The 11719-nt window shown below is 33.7% G+C and overlaps 1 long non-coding RNA gene across 1 annotated transcript; it reads left to right on the forward strand.

Annotated features, from left to right (window-relative positions):
• Positions 1-2718: 2718 nt before the first annotated feature.
• LOC107872962 lies at positions 2719-6068 on the forward strand. The gene is made up of 2 exons (XR_001675048.2): positions 2719-3238; positions 3574-6068. It is a non-coding gene; the product is annotated as an uncharacterized LOC107872962 (long non-coding RNA).
• Positions 6069-11719: the final 5651 nt, after the last annotated feature.

The raw sequence follows: 11719 nt of genomic DNA on the forward strand, positions 1-11719 counted from the left end.
TTCATTCCATTTCTAAGAGGGCTATGGCAAAAGAGCCATGCCAAGAGGGCCATTTCATGGCATTTCATTGCCAAGAGGGCCATTTCATGCCATTTTCGAGAAAGACATTTCATGCTATTGCCGAGAGGGATATTTCATGCCATTTTATCGCCAAGAGGGCCATTTTATGTAATGTTGAGAGGGCCATTTCATTTAATTGCCAATAGGTCCATTATGTGATTCAACTAAGTCTTTATAATCGCTCGCCATGCAAGACGATTAGGTCTAGCCTCAGAAGATGCTTTGGAGCATTAATATCCATTGACTATGCAAAGATAACATCATCTGGCATCGAGGATATCTCAGAATTTTATATCTATTGACCATGCAAAAGCCGATGCACCCTGCATTAAGGATATTCAGCATTTTATGATTTAGCATACATCAACATATCAAGTTAAAAATCATGATTTGAGGGAACGTCCTTAAGTTGCTATCAAGTTAAAATGCATGATTTGAGGGTCATATATAAGTCACATTATTTGAAATAGGATAGTGTGCAAGATTACCTATGAGTTGATAGTCTATTGGTCATCTATAAAATGCAACAACATCCTATTCGGATAGTATGCCAGGCTACCCAAAGATTGATAGTTTGAAGGTTATCCATAAGTCCCAGCTAAATCCTTGCCGGAGAATATGCAAAATTATCAACTTGATAGGTCCAAGGATTCTCTATAATCTACGTCAGATCCAAGATCAATTATGCACAGGATTACCTAAAGACTAGCAATTTGAGAGATATCTATAAGTCATATTGTATCCAAGGTGAGATGATGTATAGGAATACCTAAGAGCTAGTGATTGGAGGGATATCTGTAAGTCATATCTTATCCAAGGTCAGATAGTTATTAGGATTACCTTAAAAGCTAGTAACTCAAAGAGTATTTGTAAGTCACCTCATATCCAACTTCAAATAATGTGCAAGATTATTCAAAGATTGATAATTCAAGGTAAATCTATAAGTCGTATTGATAAGAAAGATCCGCAACACTTACCCGAGGTCACATAAAAAGAATATGGCCAATGACTGAAGAGGTTATCATTCGAAATATGACAATCATTATAGGTTATCAAAGTTTACCACATCGGCATAAGATTACAAATTGCAGGAAATGTTATACATAAAGTGTCATTGGTGTCTAAGAGGGCCACCCCACTTTGAAGATATATTCAGTTGACAAAAGAACAATTTTATTCAACAGCCAAGAGAGTTGTGTTTGTTATTGTGAGTTATCACTCTCCAAACATGTACATGAAAGGACAACTTCAATTTTTGTATAATAACTCATGTGGAGATATGGTAAGAGAGTGTATACCCCTTCGTGAATTATGTTTATCACTAATGGTTTTTGTTGAGATATTGTCTAAAGTATCCAAGAAAATAAAAATCTCAAACCAAAAATAAATCTGAGGACGACTCCAAAAAGGATACAGGAAAATGTTGAACTTTTTCTTAGTAGCTAAATAGGACATAGTCTAGAGAGGGATGTCAAACTCCTTGGACGCGAGCTAAAGGATGATTGCCACAACCCTCAAACCACACCACTATTATAAGACATATGGGTATTTTGGGATATTCTGGTTTTAGCTTCACCTTTAGGATATTTTTAAACTTATGCTGAGGGTAACCTTCTCTTTCCTTCAATTTTGAGTGATAGGACACCTAGAGATGTAGAAATTATGTTCGAGTAAATTTTTACCTATGGATGTGAAGAGCTCCACATTCATGGTTAAGAGGTTACAAGCCTTTTTTCTACAAATCAACTCATCACTCATCCCAAATCAAAGACCGTCTAAAATAAAAGACTATCTTTTTTACTGATCAAGTCGAACTACAAATAATGTGATTCCCTAAATCTCTGGGATATGTAGGCTGGGCTCTATACTAAAACCCGACTACATTCCAACCTTTCCCCAATCCGCTTTTTCCTCAACTTTTTGGTTTCACTAAAATTCAAAAATCAGAATAGCTTGTGAATTCTTTAAAAATCATGCTTAAAATCAAGTATTGTTAACTACAAGTGGCCTGAGCTCTCATGTAACCTCAGATATGTAGGAAACCCAATACAGGGGTCCAACCATAACTTCATAAAACTCGTGTGAAAACCAACCCTTTGAGAAACAAATTTGGAGTTAACAAATATTAGAAATGTCAAACTCCCTTTGCCCAGGGTTACTTACATCCACCCTACCCAAAGGGAGGGGGACGTTGTTGACACCTAATTTTTTTCCTTCCGACTAAATTTATTCTAGAGTTTCTTCAATTTTAAATAAAATAATAACATTTATTATATCCAGATAAGAACTTTTCATAGGATTTATCTAGGTAATTTTATCACTTTAAGTGGAGATTATATATTTTCGTATCCATGTATATGAGATCGTATAATTTTGTCACTTATATGGTCATTTTCACAAAAAATTAAATTTTAATCAAGTATTATCTCTAAAATTAATTTAAATGGGAAAATTCTTAATTTGTATTAAAAAAATACTCAAAATTAATTTATTTGAGAAATATATGTTGGATTTTATGAAACCAAGAAACCTAGGATTAAAATAATTGTTAATTTGTTTCAGAACTTTGATTCTATTTGGTCAATTTATTAAAATGGACCTTAATTGAAATCAAATTGGCCACAATTTCAATGTAATTGATCAATTGATTATCAATTAGTCTAAAATTTAAATGTAATTGAATAAGTTCAAGCAAATAGGCTATTTGAAAAATGACCAAATCTACCCATCCCTATTAAATATGCACCAGCCGCCCAACCCAATAAAAAACAATAACTAAAATAGGTCCAAAACCAAAAACCCACACCAGGCCCACTCTAAAATTGCTGACTCGGCCCACCCTTCCTATTTCCATCTCCTTCAGCAAAATAGCGAACAAAAACAACAGCAACTCGTGCAATACTCTATATCAAAAAACAAACAATACGTGAACAGCAATGATAGCAACGCACCCAACAATTCTGATCCAACTAGCCCCGACCCAGCAAATCTCAACCCAATCCCTACCTTCAAACCCCGACCTCATCATCTCCATCTCTTTTCAATGCAAAAAGGTGTGCATGGTAGCACTAGAAGCTACACGAAACTTCTAGAAAGTGGCTAGCTAGCATCCAGGTCAGGATTCAAGGGAATATTCCACAAAAAAATTGATTCAAACCATTGGAATTGTATCATGAAGGTACATATTGCTCAATTTTGATTGGTAAAAGAAAAATTCCATTTCTCTTAATATTCCGAATTTTGGATTTCATCAAAGAAAAATCCAAAATTGGTACAATTCCTGGTTGAAAACCTTATCTTGATCCTGAATTTGAATTTTCTTTAATTGGAATTACCCAACTTACGCCTGAAAATCTCAAATTCTACATAGGTGGAACCATTTTCTTAACCCCAAAATTCCTTCTATATAAATCCCCTTCATGAGCTGAATGGGCAAGTCTTAAAGGTATTAAAAACACTTTTCAGAAAAGAGTTAAAATTTGATAGTCTAATTTTTTTTTTGACTAATCGGAGGTCTAAAAAGCTGCTTCCAATGGTGGAAGATTTTGACGAAGATCGAGGTCTCATTTTTTCCCCAAAATTGGTTAGGTTTTTATTCCTCCTTATACTATCGTGTTGTAATAGTTATAGCAGTAGTATTTTTGATTATTGCAATGTATGTTGGGAATTATTTCTTGTAGAGGCCTTAAAGGTCATAGGATTGGTTGCGATGATGTTCTGGTTACGATATTTCTATAATTTAAATCTCATTCTATGTTATTTGTAAGTTGTTAACTTGAAAAGTTTATATTCTGTGTGTTTAAGCTATTTCTTTTTTCTACTGTGTATTTTTCTAAAATATGAGCTTTTAAAAATATCTTTTTCCTTCGTCTTGCTCTACAAATGTGAATAGCGTGTTGATCGAGGAATTAGTTGAGTTGAGTTTTATACCTTGATCTAGTCAAATTCTTAAGTTAAAAATTGCACCTTGATGAAGTTTTGCATGGGGTATGCTTTTAATCTGTTTCATTTCACTCATAATTGTTCGGTCGTCTCTTGCTAGGTGTCGTTCATTTTCTGTTGATATTTAGCTACTCAAATAGTTAGCCTAGAATAGTGTGAGTTCTATATCCTCTCGGTTGATATTTTACGAAAGGCATTTTGATATTTTACGAAAGGCATTTTGATTTTTATGCATGTTTAGTCTAGCTCATCTTCTTCACTTTCTTGATAAAGTGGACTCTTCACCATGTCTTCTTTGACTCATAATGTCAAAAGGAAATAGTGGAGTTTATCCTCCAAAAATGTTAAGTCAATCTTTTAAAATGTACATTTTGAGTATTTTTTCTGACCTCGTCTATCACGATTGTGATTTTCTTTGATAAGTTGAATAGCCTATGGATGGTTTAACGATGACAAATCTCTCTTTATCTCTCGTAATGGTCAACATCAAAGCTTGAAATTTTGTCCTAAATGAATATGTTTTAAAGATGAGTTTATAATGTGTTGTCGTATAGGTGAACCAAAAGAGATATTATTGGGGTACCTATTTGGAAGCAAAGACCGGATCTTCTTCACTTCCATAGTTCTTTGGAACTGCATTTTATTCTATTGTAACTTAAGTGTGGAAGTTACTATATAATAAAGGTGTTAAAAATATTGGTCCTTAACGTCTGCAAATATTATGCTTGGACATCACTCTTAATTTCCTTTAATCAATAATACAGAATCTTATATATATGTCTATAAAGTTGACTTTTCTACCATTGAGCAGCTTCCTTGGTCTTTTTCTGTGGTATCTGAAATTAAAGTAGTGAGTTGATTTTCCTCTCAAATTTGATTTTCTTCGTGTATTTCATTGAATAACCTGGTTTAGCCCTTTCTGAAAAATTTTGTGATTATGTTTGTACAATATATAATTAAAAATAGTTGAAATTTTGTCAAACAAGTTTCTTAACTCTACCTCTAATTAAAGTGGCACTTGATTTGTTTATCTATCTGAGACATAGTTATGAGTTTGGTTGTCGGTGCTCTCCTCTTGTTTTTCCTTCTTTTGGTGCGACACGGTTGTTTAATCTTCGTAAATGACATGTTAGTCTAATGAGATTTTTCCCATGTTGATTTTCTTGTCGAATTGATTCATTCGCACCTTGGTCCCTACCTTATTCAATCTTGTTCTTGTGTACTATCTGAAATACAAAATGGTTGGCTTCACTTACTGAGAATGTTGAATTTTCTTATATCATTTGTTTTCCTTAGTTACCTAAATCCCAAAATAACATATTTTTTAGTATTTAAGTTTGCCAAAGTATTCTTATAGCAACTTATTAGTTATTCTAGAATGAAAAAAGAGAGATTATAGACTAATATGGAAATTTGGCACTTGTCAAAATACTTTTCTATTTCTTTATGTGTGTGAATATTTTTTTAATCATTTATCTATTAGGTATCAACTGTTGAATATAGGTTGAGTTCTTTACTTCTTTCTTTGCATTCCGGATATGTGTTAATTTCGTTTCTTTCCTCTTTTGCATGTGAATATATTTTTGGAGTCCAAATGAACTCCTTCCATCCAGATTTCATAAAGGGCCAATGTGGCCTATTTCTTTGAGTCGGCTATCTTTGGAGAAAGAAGGAGTTACCATGAAAAGAAGAAAGATGGGTCAAAACTCATTAATGAAGTTTTCAAGAGACTTGAAAAGTCTCATATTTTACCTGTCTTAGTTATTTCTTTATTTATTTCTTGAATCATTCATTTGGGCCTCGAAACGAAAGTTCTAAAATTAATAGAGACGAAACAGATTTTGGGCCAAAAGGTCCAAAAATATAGTTTAAGATAGGTTATGGGCCAAAAGCCCAATATTTAGATTAGAATAGGTGATGATGGGCTAAAAACCTAAATGAATAGTTTAGGATAGGTGCAAGTGGTCCAAAATCCCAATTAGATTAGGACAGGATTGATGGATTTAGGCTTATGAGCCCAAGTCTTCTAATTCTCCCCTTTCCCCTTTAAGTGCCATTTGATTTTATCTTTCTTAGAGCTAGTTAAATTCCCCACTAAGCTGCCGATTTATTTTGCGCAAATTTTTCCTTAATCAATTTCCTTTCAACATTCAATTTCCCTTTTTAAAGTTAGTCAAAAGAGTGGTTTTCAAATAGTTCGGATAACCGCAAGTTAGCGGATACTCTTGATGCCTTAACAACATTCCAAGAGTACTTATAGGAACCACTTACCCAGAATTTCAAACTTAAATGATTTTTCTGATTTGAATCATTTAAGTAATTTTTAAAGATTTTCTTAATTTTTCTAAATAAATTTAGTAGTGACTCTATTCTCAGGTTTAAAAACTTTATTTTGAAAGCATTTGAACATGTGGAAAAAACCCAAAAGTCATTTATCCTCAAAACATGCACACTAGGCTAATGATCATAACACTTATATTTACATAGGAATCATTTGTTTTGAGTTTACACATGTAGGAATAATGGTTCGAATTCTAGCCCGAAAATGCGGGGTGTTACATTATCTCCCCTTTGGAATAATTCGTCCTTGAATGATAGGTAGGAACTTGTTGAAACTTTAGAAGTATGAAGTAAAGTATGTAACATCACCTTAGGAATTTTCCCTCACCAAAACACGTATAGGAATCAAAAGAAAAGGGCTTCATGTCATCACCAAGCACATTATGTAAGCACAATTTATGAGATAACAAGACTAAGGTTGCTCAAGGGGTAAAATATTTAAAGCTCCTCACCACAAGTGGAAAAAATCAAAAACTAGAAAAAATTCAAACACTAGTGTGGTACGCTGCTTATCACGGAGACTATCCTCCATGCCACGTTGCTTATTGTAGAGACTATCCTTCATGACCTGATGATATCATAGAGGCTTACTGCTTCAAAATTTAAAAATAGCCCAAACCTCATTCAAAAATTTGTAAATTCTTTCGAGACACTATATTAACATACCTGAACACATTTTAAGTCAAAAATTGATGCTTCGAACAAAGGAAAGCCAAAAATAAAATGCTTGAAATTTTGCGGGTGTCACCGTGAATGGTCATGATACTTATCTATGGTTTGACACAATCGCTTTGGGGCCTTTAAACATGTTACGAACAATTATAAACTTATCTAGGAACTTTTAGGGTATTACAATGTCTAGTTGGAATACTAGGAAAACTGAGATCATGTACTAAAAACTTATGAACTAAATCATGACTAAATCAAAATTATAAGGCATGGACTGAATGAATGTGAATAAATTACCTCATGGAGTATCTATATTGATGAAACTTTAGATAGTAAGACTAGATCTAAAGATGGAAAACTGTAGGAGCTTATTCGTCTAATTGTAAAACTGAATTACAGGCTATAAAGACTGAATCATAGTGAAAGTTTATACTCAACTGGAGTATTTCTTGAACACTTTTTCTAAGAAGTTCTAATAACACTATGGAGCAAAGAATTTTGGGCATGATCCGAATAAGATATTTGAATAAGGAATCACAACATGACTATAACTCTATAACATGGACTATAGGCCTATAAAACACAAGCTAGGATAGAATTACTATGCCTTAGGCAATGCAACTACTAACTTTCAAGCTTAGCCACACTTCTCAAATACTCCCTCAGCTATGCTTTTTCTCTTAAATAATACCATTTATTTGACACCACTTATATCTTTAAAGGGGGATTGACAACTCCATCTACTAAAGTCTAAGTTGAACTAAATTCTCTCACTATGATCAAGCCTCCTCAAAGTCACTAGGTACCCCACATAACACCATAATACTACTCTAAACCACATATTTAATACCCTATGTATTTTTTAGGGCCTTCATCTCAAGAATAATTCTCCTTGGCACTTCAACAACTAACTTCAACCTCTCACTAAGAATTCATTAGTGCACAATGTATTTATCCACTTATATACCAACATGACATGCAAGCCTAGCGTTATAACCACATATAAACTTCTAGTCAATCAACCCACCAAGGAATTTTCCCATATTCTCTAATATCTTTATTAATAATAACTTCTATGCACTATCTCAAGAAGACACACATAGAATTCTCAACTAACCATAACTATACCAAAAGCTTTGCCTCAATGTTCCTTCAAACTTATAGCCTTAGATAAAATAAGAATACAACAATCTTTCCCTAATAAGGAACATTTACTCTTTCCTATCTAAACCATTGTTTATCTATTTTCATCATCACTATCTTAAAATAGGAAGAGGTCACTGAAAGGTTAGAACATAAGGACCTAAATTATGAAAGAATATTATACATAACTTTGACACTCAACTGAGGCCTGAGGAATAGAGTATCAAAGGCATGAATTCATTAAAGAGGTCTAAATTGTGAACATGTGAATTTTCACTGGTTATTGAGGGTGTACCATGAGTACATGAGTTATGAGTTGCATGACCTTAGTTTGGAGTTCATAAATTCATGGAATATGATTTGTACTTCTGATAAACTGGAACTCTTTATACTAAGAACTAGGAGTGTACATGATTCTCTATGAAGTAAATGAATATGAGCTATGATCATAGAGCTGACTTGTAAGGCATGAGTGGATGTTGTAATGACTGAAGTATAAATTTTGTATCAAAATAAGAATAGGTCAGGCCTCTGCCTCCCCTAGTGTTGATCTACAACATACTGACATCACTATTAAAATTTGAGAACCTGACTTGGTTACTTATCCTATCATCTCCCCCTTAGATTTAAGCCATCGTTCTAAGTCTATAGACCCTTTTAATAAAGTCTAAACTGAACAACAATCACTCTACTCTAGAGTCTTAGATATAGCAATACACATAAATAATAAACTCACCCTGAAAGACTATACTTCCTTCTGAGATTGAACTTTTAATATTTTATAGCCCTTATAGACATCATATAACAATGTAAACACTTACTAACTTAGAATCTTTGGGAGTATCACCATACCCTGAGTTCACATTATCTAGAATTTCAAACTCTTCTTTCTATTAGCTAAATCATCCAAACTTTAAACTTAGATTCTAATACTTAACATGGATATCCACAGAAATTCTCATACACTAATACCCACTTATTACTACTAGATAGGAATCATGAAACACTAATTCACACAAAATTTTATAAACATATTCAACCTTAACAAACTTATCTACCTTTATGATCGCTGCTTAAACTCTATCCTGACTAAAGTATTGACATACTCTAAGTCTCTCTTAACTGAGAAATCTCTCTCAAAGTGCTATTAAACAAACTATGCAACACCTTTTTGGCACCATCAAAACATATCTACTAAATTCAAATAAACATTATCCCCACTTTACCACTGCTAAACTTTTAGGTCCATACTTCTAACTCTAGATCAAATGCTATCTATAAGAACCTATAAAGTCCTAGCCCATTTCAGTCCTGTATAGCATGCTAAAAAAGGTCCCGAACTTAAATTTTTTTTTAGTGAAGTGTTAAGACTTAGTCTCAATTTTGTCCTCGATATTTCAATGATCTCATTTTTGATATTTCCGACCTTAGATTATCGATTTTTAAATTGATTCATGATCAGGGTTATCTATAGGTCATCTCAAGTGAGTTTTAGAATTTTTAGACATTGTATGATACACGTTTGGATAACCAAAATAGCAAGCCAATATGATCAAGATGCATAATATTGGCTATCGCATCATCACCATCGACGTGGTGCATTAATAATTACATCAACACCATCGATGAGGTGCATCACCTGTCGCATCACCAAGCGCTTTTGCTTACTAAATTATGGGTTTGTGGGAGCAAAGAAGTCATTTTCCACCCATCTTAACCCACCTATATCATGAAATTAAGGATCCAAAAGGGAAAATATACTTATCTTTTCACAAATTTCCTCAAGAACAAAGCCTTAGTTTCTTCAAGTTCAAGTCCAAGTTTCAAGAATTCACCAACAATTCTCACAAATTCAATAATCAAGGTATGTTTAGGTGTTCATCCGTGGGTTCCTTCCACCCTTGGAGTTCAAGAATTATTTTTTTTTAAATTAGATTATGATTAACATTCTTGAATGGAATTGTGTTCATGTACGTGTTGTTGTGTGGGTTTCAAGTCAAGAATATTTTGGGTTTCATGTAAATAAACTTGAATGTTTGTTGATTTATGTAACCCTCATGTTAAATCCTTGAATTATGATGTTGAATATGGTAGTTATGACATTCTTATATTGCTCATTCATATACAAGATTTATGTATCCTAGGTGTTTGACAAAATGTCTATGTGGAGGAATTTTGCAGGATAACCTATGTCTGATGCTTTTAAAGTTGAGATATGGTTCCATTATCTATGCTATTGCGTCCTGAGGGTATTGAATACCCAAAATTTAACTATTTATCTAGTCTTCAGTCAAAGTAGAATGATTTTATAGCATCCCAAATAGTAGTATTTGGTCAGTCAATAGAATCAGTGTGAGTTCAGTCAAGCGTAGTATAGTGATCAGTTCAACATTGAGTCAGTTGGGAGTAGGATTTAGAACCGAGTGAACCCCGGGATGGGGGCATTCCTGCCAGCAGAGGGTTTGACCCTTCGTAGCAATCCTTGAGTTAATGAACTACATAGCTAGCGTAGGGTAAATTGTTTTCTTGTCAAACTAGGGTTGACGTAACTATATACATATCATGAGTCTTCCTGCCAGATTAGGGTTGACCCAGCTAATGTTAGTAACCTGTGGCACGGTGCTATCACCCTTCCAATGGGTTTATAGGTTGGACCCCAAATTAATCCATAATCGGGGTATGTCAGTTAGATGATAACTCCCACAATTATAGTTTCAGTATTCAGTTTAAAGTAATCAGTATCCAGTATTTAGTACAGAACTCAGTTCAGTTCTACACGATCATGACTTATAATTATCAGTTATTCAGTTATTAGAAACTCAGTACTTCAGCTTTAGACTAATTCAGAAAGGAGATATATGCTTGGTATTGCGTGTTCAGTACTTACAATAGTCCCAATCTTGCATATCTTCTCATCCAATTATTTCATGATATTTGTTATTTATTGTGTGAGCTAATGCTAACACATTTGAGGCTTTTAACTAAGAATAATTGCAAAGTCTTAAGCAACTTTTGTTATTTTTGATGGGTTTATGTTTGATTTTGCATTTTAAGCTGATATGATAGAGAACTAACAAGAATGGAAGCAAAGAAGTTGAAATCTGAAGACAAGTGTGGCTGCCGACTTATTGTAAAAAGTTATCAAGTTCGTCGTCAGCAGTAAATAGAGAATTGGCCTAAGTTGAAAGATGTGAAGACATTTTGTGATAAGTCGTCAAGGGTCTGATAGGCTGTGAAGAATGTTGTTAGCCTGAGGTAGCACAAGAGAAATGAAGCAGAGCTTTGACGACATTTTATGATAGGCCGTCACGAAGCTGATAAGTTGTCAAGTTTATCGTCAGCCTTAAATAGGAAGAGCCAAAACTGAAGAAGGAGTTGACGACATTTATGACAAGTCGTCAGCCTCCTGATAGGCTATCACAAATGTCGTCACCTAATCCGAGAGATTTCTAAATTCTATTATTTTGTTTTCATAATTAGGGTAAAATATTTAAAGCCTTGTTTAGGGTTTTCTTAGGAAGTTCGGCACATTGAGTTTTGAGCACTATACTTTGATATTTTCTCT

Source organism: Capsicum annuum, chromosome 6 (assembly GCF_002878395.1).
Source record: "Capsicum annuum cultivar UCD-10X-F1 chromosome 6, UCD10Xv1.1, whole genome shotgun sequence".
NCBI classification, from domain to species: Eukaryota; Viridiplantae; Streptophyta; class Magnoliopsida; order Solanales; family Solanaceae; genus Capsicum; species Capsicum annuum.